We start from the raw sequence: 8,455 nt of genomic DNA, 5'->3' as shown, positions 1-8,455 counted from the left end.
GTGTGGCTCGACCAGCACCTTCCACGTGAACAACTGCTAAAGGACCAGTCGTTCCAACGATTGATCCTACGAGGAGACCCAGGGCTATTAGAGAATCTAGGGGAGAAGAAAGACCACGAGCAAGTGGATATGTACCTCCAAGAGAACCCCATAGACCAAGTGAACTGACATTTGAAGAGCCTAGAGTTAGAGGCCGAGACTCATATAGGAGACATGACGATGAATATTCTAGAAAAGTGAGACCATCTGCATTGCAAAAGCTTGTCAAGAAGTATGACGGATCCGGTGATCCATATGACCATATAGCAGCTTTTAAGCAAGCTATATGTAAGATTCCTCCCCAGCCTCTCAAGATGTCTAGCATCTTCCCGTGTAATCAAATCCCTCTTCAGAAATATAAAGATCTTATTTCTAACTGTTTTAGCCTAGAGAGAGAATATTATTTTAGAGAGAGAATATTCAGATTATGAATATTTTTGGATAGAAAAATAACTCATCTTATTAAAATAGTTTCCCTGAAACAAAAATTCAAAAAGAATTTTTCAATGTGCAATTGGAATTAATTAGAAATAGGTATAAAGGACCTTAGCCTAAGGGTCTAGATTTTCAGAAATTTTTGGATTATGGTCCAATTAAGGTTCCTTTGGGCCAATAAGATCAATCCATGTGTGGGGAGGAGATAAATCCAATTTTGTAAAAGAAGATATCCAAAAATGAGTAAATGCTCACATAAGATGAAGAGTTGAATATGTACAAGGTTTATTAGTAAGAAACTCCTCTCTCCTCATTCAAATCTAGTTGCAAAAAGTTAGCTCAACTGACCTAAAAATGGTCAAAACTTGACCAAACTGAATTGGAAAATTCTAGAATCAGTTTGTTTGGTTAGGAGCTCACTTTTTCCTATAAATAGAGGCCTTCCCCTTTGTTAAAACTCAATAGTGTTTTATGCACTGTTACTCTACTCCACCCAAGCCAAGAACTGTGAATTCATTAATAATTCACTAGTTTTTGACATTTTCCTCTTCCAAAGATTGGTTGCCACTCTTGTTCAAACAAGAGTTGAACCCTCAAACCATCAAGCCAAAGGAAAGCTATCAAAGTCATTATTAGTAAGTTGGTGATTCTTCTTTCTTTCAATTATTTTATGGATTTTTATGGTTTTTATGCTTTATGTCTTCTCTATAATGTTAGGACTCATTACAAAAGGCATTCCCCTCTCATCTCTAGCAAAACCAACTTTTCTCTATCCTAGGTGAATGGTTAATTGATTAATGTTAAATTTTTATAATGTTGTTTCAAGTAAATGGATAAATGTTTACTTTAGGATATTTCAATACTTTGGAGTACTTTTAATTAGTTCTAAAGACTTAGGAACTTGAAAAATGGTCAGCCATACAAAGGAGGTTATGGCAAAATTTATAGAAATTAGTGAAATAAAATTCATCCTTTATTTATTCTAAAAGAGTAATCCTTATGGTTTTTATATTCTAAAAATCCAGCCATACAAAGGAGGTTATGGTAAAATTTATAGAAATTAGTGAAATAAAATTCATCCTTTATTTATTCTAAAAGAGTAATCCTTATGGTTTTTATATTCTAAAAATCCAGCCATACAAAGGAGGTTATGGCAATATTTGTAGAAATTAGTGAAATAAAATTCATCCTTTATTTATTCTAAAAGAGTAATCCTTATGGTTTTTATATTTTAAAATCCTGCCATACAAAGGAGGTTATGGCGAAATTTGCAAAAATTAGTGAAATAAAATTCATCCTTTATTTATTCTAAAAGAATAATTCTTTTGGTTTTTATATTCTAAAAATTATTTTTATTTTAATGCATAGAAGTATGCATAAAGAAAAAAAAATTATATCAAAAGTGTTACTTTTATCATTTTTAATTTTAATGCATAGAAGTATGCATAAAGGATAATTTTTTTATATCAAACGTGTTACTTTTATCATTTTTAATTTTCATGCATAGAAGTATGCATAAAGAATAATTTTTTTTTATCAAAAGTGTTACTTTTATCATTTTTAATTTTCATGCATAGAAGTAAGCATAAAGGATAATTTCTTTATATCAAAAGTGTTACTTCTATCATTTTTAATTTTCATACATAGAATTATGCATAAAGGATAATTTTTATATCAAAAGTGTTACTTTTATCATGTATAGAAGTATGCATAAAGGATAATTTTATTATATCAAAAGTGTTACTTTTATCATTTTTAATTTTCATGCATAGAAGTATGCATAAAGGATAATTTTTTTATATCAAAAGTATTACTTTTATCATTTTTAATTTTAATGCATAGAAGTATGCATAAAGGATAATTTTTTTATATAAAAAGTGTTACTTTTATCATTTTGAATTTTCATGCATAGAAGTATGCATAGAGGATAATTTTTTTTATATCAAAAGTGTTACTTTTATCATTTTTAATTTTCATGCATAGAAGTATGCATAAAGGATAATTTTTTATATCAAAAGTGTTACTTTTATCATTTTTAATTTTCATACATAGAAGTATGCATAAAGGATAATTTTTATATCAAAAGTGTTACTTTTATCATGCATAGAAGTATGCATAAAGGATAATTTTTTTATATCAAAAGTGTTATTTTTATCATTTTTTATTTTAATGCATAGAAGTGTGCATAAAAGATAATTTTTTATTATAAAAGTGTTACTTTTATCATATTCGATTTTTATGCATAGAAGTATGCATAAAAGATAATTTTTTATTATAAAAGTGTTACTTTTATTATAATCGATTTTAATGCATAGAAGTATGCATAAAAGATAAATTTTTATTATAATGACCGGCATAATCCGAATCCGTGTAACCATGCAATAATGCATCCTGTTTGCCAAAGCAAATGCACATATCCTGTGTGCCCTTCAGGTATCTCATGACACCTTTCACTGCTTCCCAATGCTTCTTGCCAGGGTTGGCCATGTAAAAGATCTTATTTCTAAGTGTTTTAGCCTAGAGAGAGAAAACTATTCTAGAGAGAGAATATTCAGATTATGTATACTTTTGGATAGAAAAATAACTCATCCTATTAAAATAAGTTCCCCTGAAACAGAAATTCAAAAAGAAATTTCCAATGTACAATTGGAATTAATTGGAAATAAGTATAAAGGACCTTAGTCTAAGGGTCTAGATTTTCAAAAAAATTTGGATTATGGTCCAATTAAGGTTCCTATGGGCTAATAGCATCAATCCATGTGTAGGGAGGAGATAAATCCAATTTGTAAAAGAAGATACCCAAAAATGAGTAAATGCTCACATAAGATGAAGAGTTGAAAATGTACAAGGTTTATTAGTAAAAAAATTATGAGCAATATTAAAATGATTCCATTATGACACATATGTAAGGAAGGGGAGTTCTTTAAAGGAGGTGCATATTTCACATAAGATGAAGAGTTGAAAATCAACAAGGTTTATTAGTAAAAAAATTATGAGCAATATTAAAATGATTCCATTATGACACATATGTAAGGAAGGGGAGTTCTTTAAAGGAGGTGCATATTTCACATAAGATGAAGAGTTGAAAATGTACAAGGTTTATTAGTAAAAAAATTATGAGCAATATTAAAATGATTCCATTATGACACATATGTAAGGAAGGGGAGTTCTTTAAAGGAGGTGCATATTTCACATAAGATGAAGAGTTGAAAATGTACAAGGTTTATTAGTAAAAAAATTATGAGCAATATTAAAATGATTCCATTATGACACATATGTAAGGAAGGGGAGTTCTTTAAAGGAGGTGTATATTTCACATGCTTGAATGAGTTTTAAACTCATAAAAATTGAGATATTTCATCTCTCCTCTCTCCTAATTCAAGTCTAGTTCCAAAAAGTTAGCTTAACTGACCTAAAAATGGTCAAAAATTGACCAAACTGATTTGGAAAATTCTAGAATCAGTTTGTTTGGTTAGGAGCTCAATTTTTTCCTATAAATAGAAGCCTCCCCCTTGTTGAAAAATATATAGTGTTTATGCATCGTTACTCTACTCCACCTAAGCCAAGAACTGTGAATACATTTAATAATTCACTAGTTTTTGGAGCTTCCCTCTTTCTTCAATCCCCATTAGTGGCTCCATCAACATACTTAACCAATTGATTGGTTGGGGGCCTCTACCGTGAACAAAGAATCAAGCAATTTGTAAGGTAATTAGTGAATATTGAAGTTTTTCTATAATTTCTCAATGTTTCTCTCTTCTCAACCCCTCTCAAGCTTGAGAAGCTTAATTGGTATGTTTTTTTTAAATGCTATTGAAGTTAATTGGTGAATAGTAGTGAAGAGTTACAAAAGTATGCATAATGGATAAATTTTTATATCAAAAGTGTTATTTTTATCAATTTTTATTTTCATGCATAGAAGTATGCATAAAGGATAAATTTTTATATCAAAAGTGTTATTTTTACCATTTTTATTTCATGCATAGAAGTATGCATAATGGTTAAATTCTTATATCAAAAGTGTTACTTTTACCATTTTTATTTTCATGCATAGAAATATGCATAAAGGATAAATTTTTATTTCAAAAGTGTTATTTTTATCAATTTTTATTTTCATGCATAGAAGTATGCATAAAAGATAAATTTTTATATCAAAAGTGTTATTTTTATCATTTTTATTTTCATGCATAGAAATATGCATAAAGGATAAATTTTTATATCAAAAGTGTTATTTTTATCAATTTTTATTTTCATGCATAGAAGTATGCATAAAAGATAAATTTTTATATCAAAAGTGTTATTTTTATCATTTCTATTTTCATGCATAGAAGTATGCATAAAGAATAAATTTTTATATCAAAAGTGTTATTCTTATCAATTTTTATTTTCATGCATAGAAGTATGCATAAAGGATAAATTTTTATATCAAAAGTGTTATTTTTACCATTTTTATTTCATGCATAGAAGTATGCATAATGGTTAAATTTTTATATCAAAAGTGTTACTTTTATCATTTTTATGCATAAGAGTATGTATAAAGATATATTTTTATTATAAAAGTGTTACTTTTATAAAAATTAATTTTAATGTATAGAGGTATAAAAAAAAGATAAATTTTAATCGGAGATCGACGTAAATGAATATTCCTCGAGAAATCCATGTTTTGAAATTGTAAACAAATATTCATCGTAGGAAATTTTAGAAAAAGAGAAACTGAGATAGTACCTTTCGAGAAGATAAATTTAGAGAGAACCTTTCAGACCTAAACTCGGACTCATATTATTGATCAAGACCTAATTCCTTCGTGAGTTTCAATCAATGACGATGTGCCCAGTTCAGGGAAAATGTATTCAATCACCCATCGAATCAAAAACTAAGTTAAGACTTGTGACTTGATCTAAGAATCAAGTTAACAGAATTTGAAGAATTCTGTTTGGAATTGAAAATTGGATCTAGGGATTTATGATATACTCATGGTATTCAAACAAAAATCAAAACTGTAAACTTGCATAGAAACCCTGCCTTCTCAAAAGACTGTCTTACGCCAGAATGCTGGAGGGAGCATTTGACATATATGTTTATCTAAGGGAAGTTCGGTTGCAACAGCTGGCGGGGAGTGTTCGAGGAACAGCTCACGCGGCAAGGCGTGCCGAGGTCTTGACCAGCCTCGGTATGGTTAAAATGGTGCACTTCCGGTACGATGGACGAGGGCCAACGAAGCGGTCCCTGAGTGAAGTGCCAGGACACCTAAGGAGGATCCTGGAGGGTTCTGACCAGGCGATGCACGGGCTCGCGGTGCCGAGGACATCCATGCGTATGTCGAGGAAGATATTATATGATGGACCTATGTTTTTTTTTATAATCTATCACTGGATCTCGTTGTTGACTTGCTGGTCTCAACGGAGAGTCCAGAGTGATACTGTTTTGTTGAGAAACAAGGACTCAATTAAAATTTTGAAGTATGACATGTATAAATCGTAAATTGTTTATCAAGGATTGTTTTTATTAAAGTTTTAATAAAGAGGAGTGCGTGCGTATCTGTTTTCTAAAGCTAAAGTTAAGAAAGGCAATTCAATTATGGGTGGGTGAGTACTTAATAGGTTCCACCGATTCCAGTGGTAGGGTGGTGGCTAACCCATGGGCCGGATGGAGTTAGGCTGGAATTAGTGGAGTTTTAATAATCAAATTGCAAAATCTTAGGATTACGCTAAGATTCGAGTAGTTAGATAATCTCCTGATAAATTTTTCAATAAGTAGATCAACAGCTGTGCCTGACCTGGATCAGGAAAAAAGCGTTGAATTTACTAAAATGATCAAATTATATCAGTGATAGTTTCCTTCTATCTGGTTTATCCAGTTGAAGGATAGCTTAGAATTGATCACGTTAGAAAACTTCGTTTAAAAAAAAAAAAATCATAATGGCGGAATCGCCCCCGCTTTCCGGGCATGGGAATTTTTCCCGGTTTTGGTTTTTGGAGTGATCACCAGCTTAGTCTCGTGCCCGGACATTCGAGAGCGAGAACCCGAGTGAGAAACCCCGCCCCGCACATGAGGGGGCTGCTTCCGCTGTTCGACTACCGAGAGTCCCCGGCGCGCGGAGGGGGCGGAGGGATCTCACAGTTGGTATCAGAGCGAAATTGAAAGCTAATAAAGATAATTAAATTCTTATCTGAAATTGGTAAAAAGAATGCAGAAATAGCATTTTCATAATGTATTTTCATTCCGTAAGCTTTTTTAATGAAGAAATTTTAATCAAAAAAAAAATTGTTTTTATAGATGGAAGTTCCCCATTTATCTGGTATTCCCGACCTCACCCAGTCTCAAGATATGATTGCGTTTGCCTTCGAGCATCTCATCTCTTCCGCTTCAACTCGAATAAGCCGAAGAAGACTCGCACGCCATTTCGAGGATTTATATTTTCCTAACCCAGCGGAGAGAATTCAGCATAAGTGGTTTGCAGGGCAATATGTCCACACCTCCTGCGACCGCCGTGCAATGCTGTGGGAGAACCTCTCATTGGCTATGATTTTGTTAAAGCTGAAAATCGTACGTGGCGTCATTTTATATCATTCAACGCCTCGAAATTTCAGGCTTGCATGCCAAGTCTACAGACTTCTTAGTTGTTTTATTCCTAAATGGAATATAATAGCTCCCTTGTCAGTAAGTGGACGTTTGTATCAGGGCATGGCTATGGCCCAATACCGTCGTCATATGCGTTTCCCGAGGAGATTTTGAATTCTGGAGCCGAGCTACTCTATGTACATAATGCAACTTTTATATAAATAAAAAAATGTTTTCCGAAAAAAAAAATTCTTGTTGTATCAAATGATTGTTTACGGCGGACGATCTGCTGATAAAGAAAAATCTGTTATCAGACATATGTCATAGATCTCCAATAAGATCTTATCTTGTTTAAGAAATTGTTTTTCGAACTCTTAAGTCTTAGGATCTCATGAATAATATCAAAATAAAAATTTATTAATATATAAATTTTGGCAGAATCATGAGACGAGGAAACCGTGGTCGTCAGCCAGACCCTGTCTCTGAAGATGACGAGCTTGACCTTGATGTTCGCAAGGCTCTTCATAGGACTCAGCCAGGACCCTTCAAAGGAGAAGGGGAAAACCTGGGCGAGGCTGTGGAGAAATGGGTGGAAGGCATGGAAGAGTATTTTGACGTCACAGGATACAATCAGCGGAGCAAAATGGCTCTTGGCCGGCTGAAAATAGTGGAAACAGCCAGGGTAGCATGGAAGAACCACTGTGACACCAATCATCTGGATAGAAATACTCAATCCTGGAATGATCTAAAAACCTATCTAAGAAAGAGATTTTTGCCCTCCTGGATTTTTAGAAACCAAAATGAACGAATTCTTAGAACTAAAGCAGGAGAGCAAAACTATCGAAGAATATCACCAGGCCTTTGCCCTTCTACTCAAATATTCACCACCTCTTGATGAAGAGCAACTCATGGCCAGGTTCATTCGAGGAATGAACGAACCCTTGGACACACTGGTCAAAAATGCCAAGCCAGTGTCCATGGCTGAAGCAGTAAGAATGGCAAAAGATTTTGCCAAAGCTTTTGTAGTAAAGGTCCCACCAAAACCTGTACCCTCTAACTTTAAGAGATTCCAAGCCCAGGGAAATACTTCCAACTTTCCTCCCCCACCAAAGAGGCAGCAAGGCCTGAATCAGAATCTGGATGCAGGAAGATTCAGAAGTGAAGGAAGACCCTTCCCCCAGAGTACTTTCTCAGGAACCTCACTACTTTCAAAAAATCAAAAGGATGAGCTCAGAACTGAAAACCGATGTTTTGGATGCCAGGGTTTTGGTCACCAGTTAAAAGACTGTCCGACTCCTGCCTTGTCAAGGGGACAGGGAAGTCAAGAACTCCAAATTCAGAGACCAACCCCTTCACTCCAGTCTAATTAGGGTCCGTCTCGCCCAAGCCAGGGAAACCCCAGAAGAATTCCAGCCCAGCT

This window comes from Cibotium barometz, chromosome 2 (assembly GCF_041138505.1).
Source record: "Cibotium barometz isolate CiBa-2024 chromosome 2, ASM4113850v1, whole genome shotgun sequence".
NCBI lineage: Eukaryota > Viridiplantae > Streptophyta > Polypodiopsida > Cyatheales > Cibotiaceae > Cibotium > Cibotium barometz.
This window is presented reverse-complemented; position numbering follows the sequence as displayed.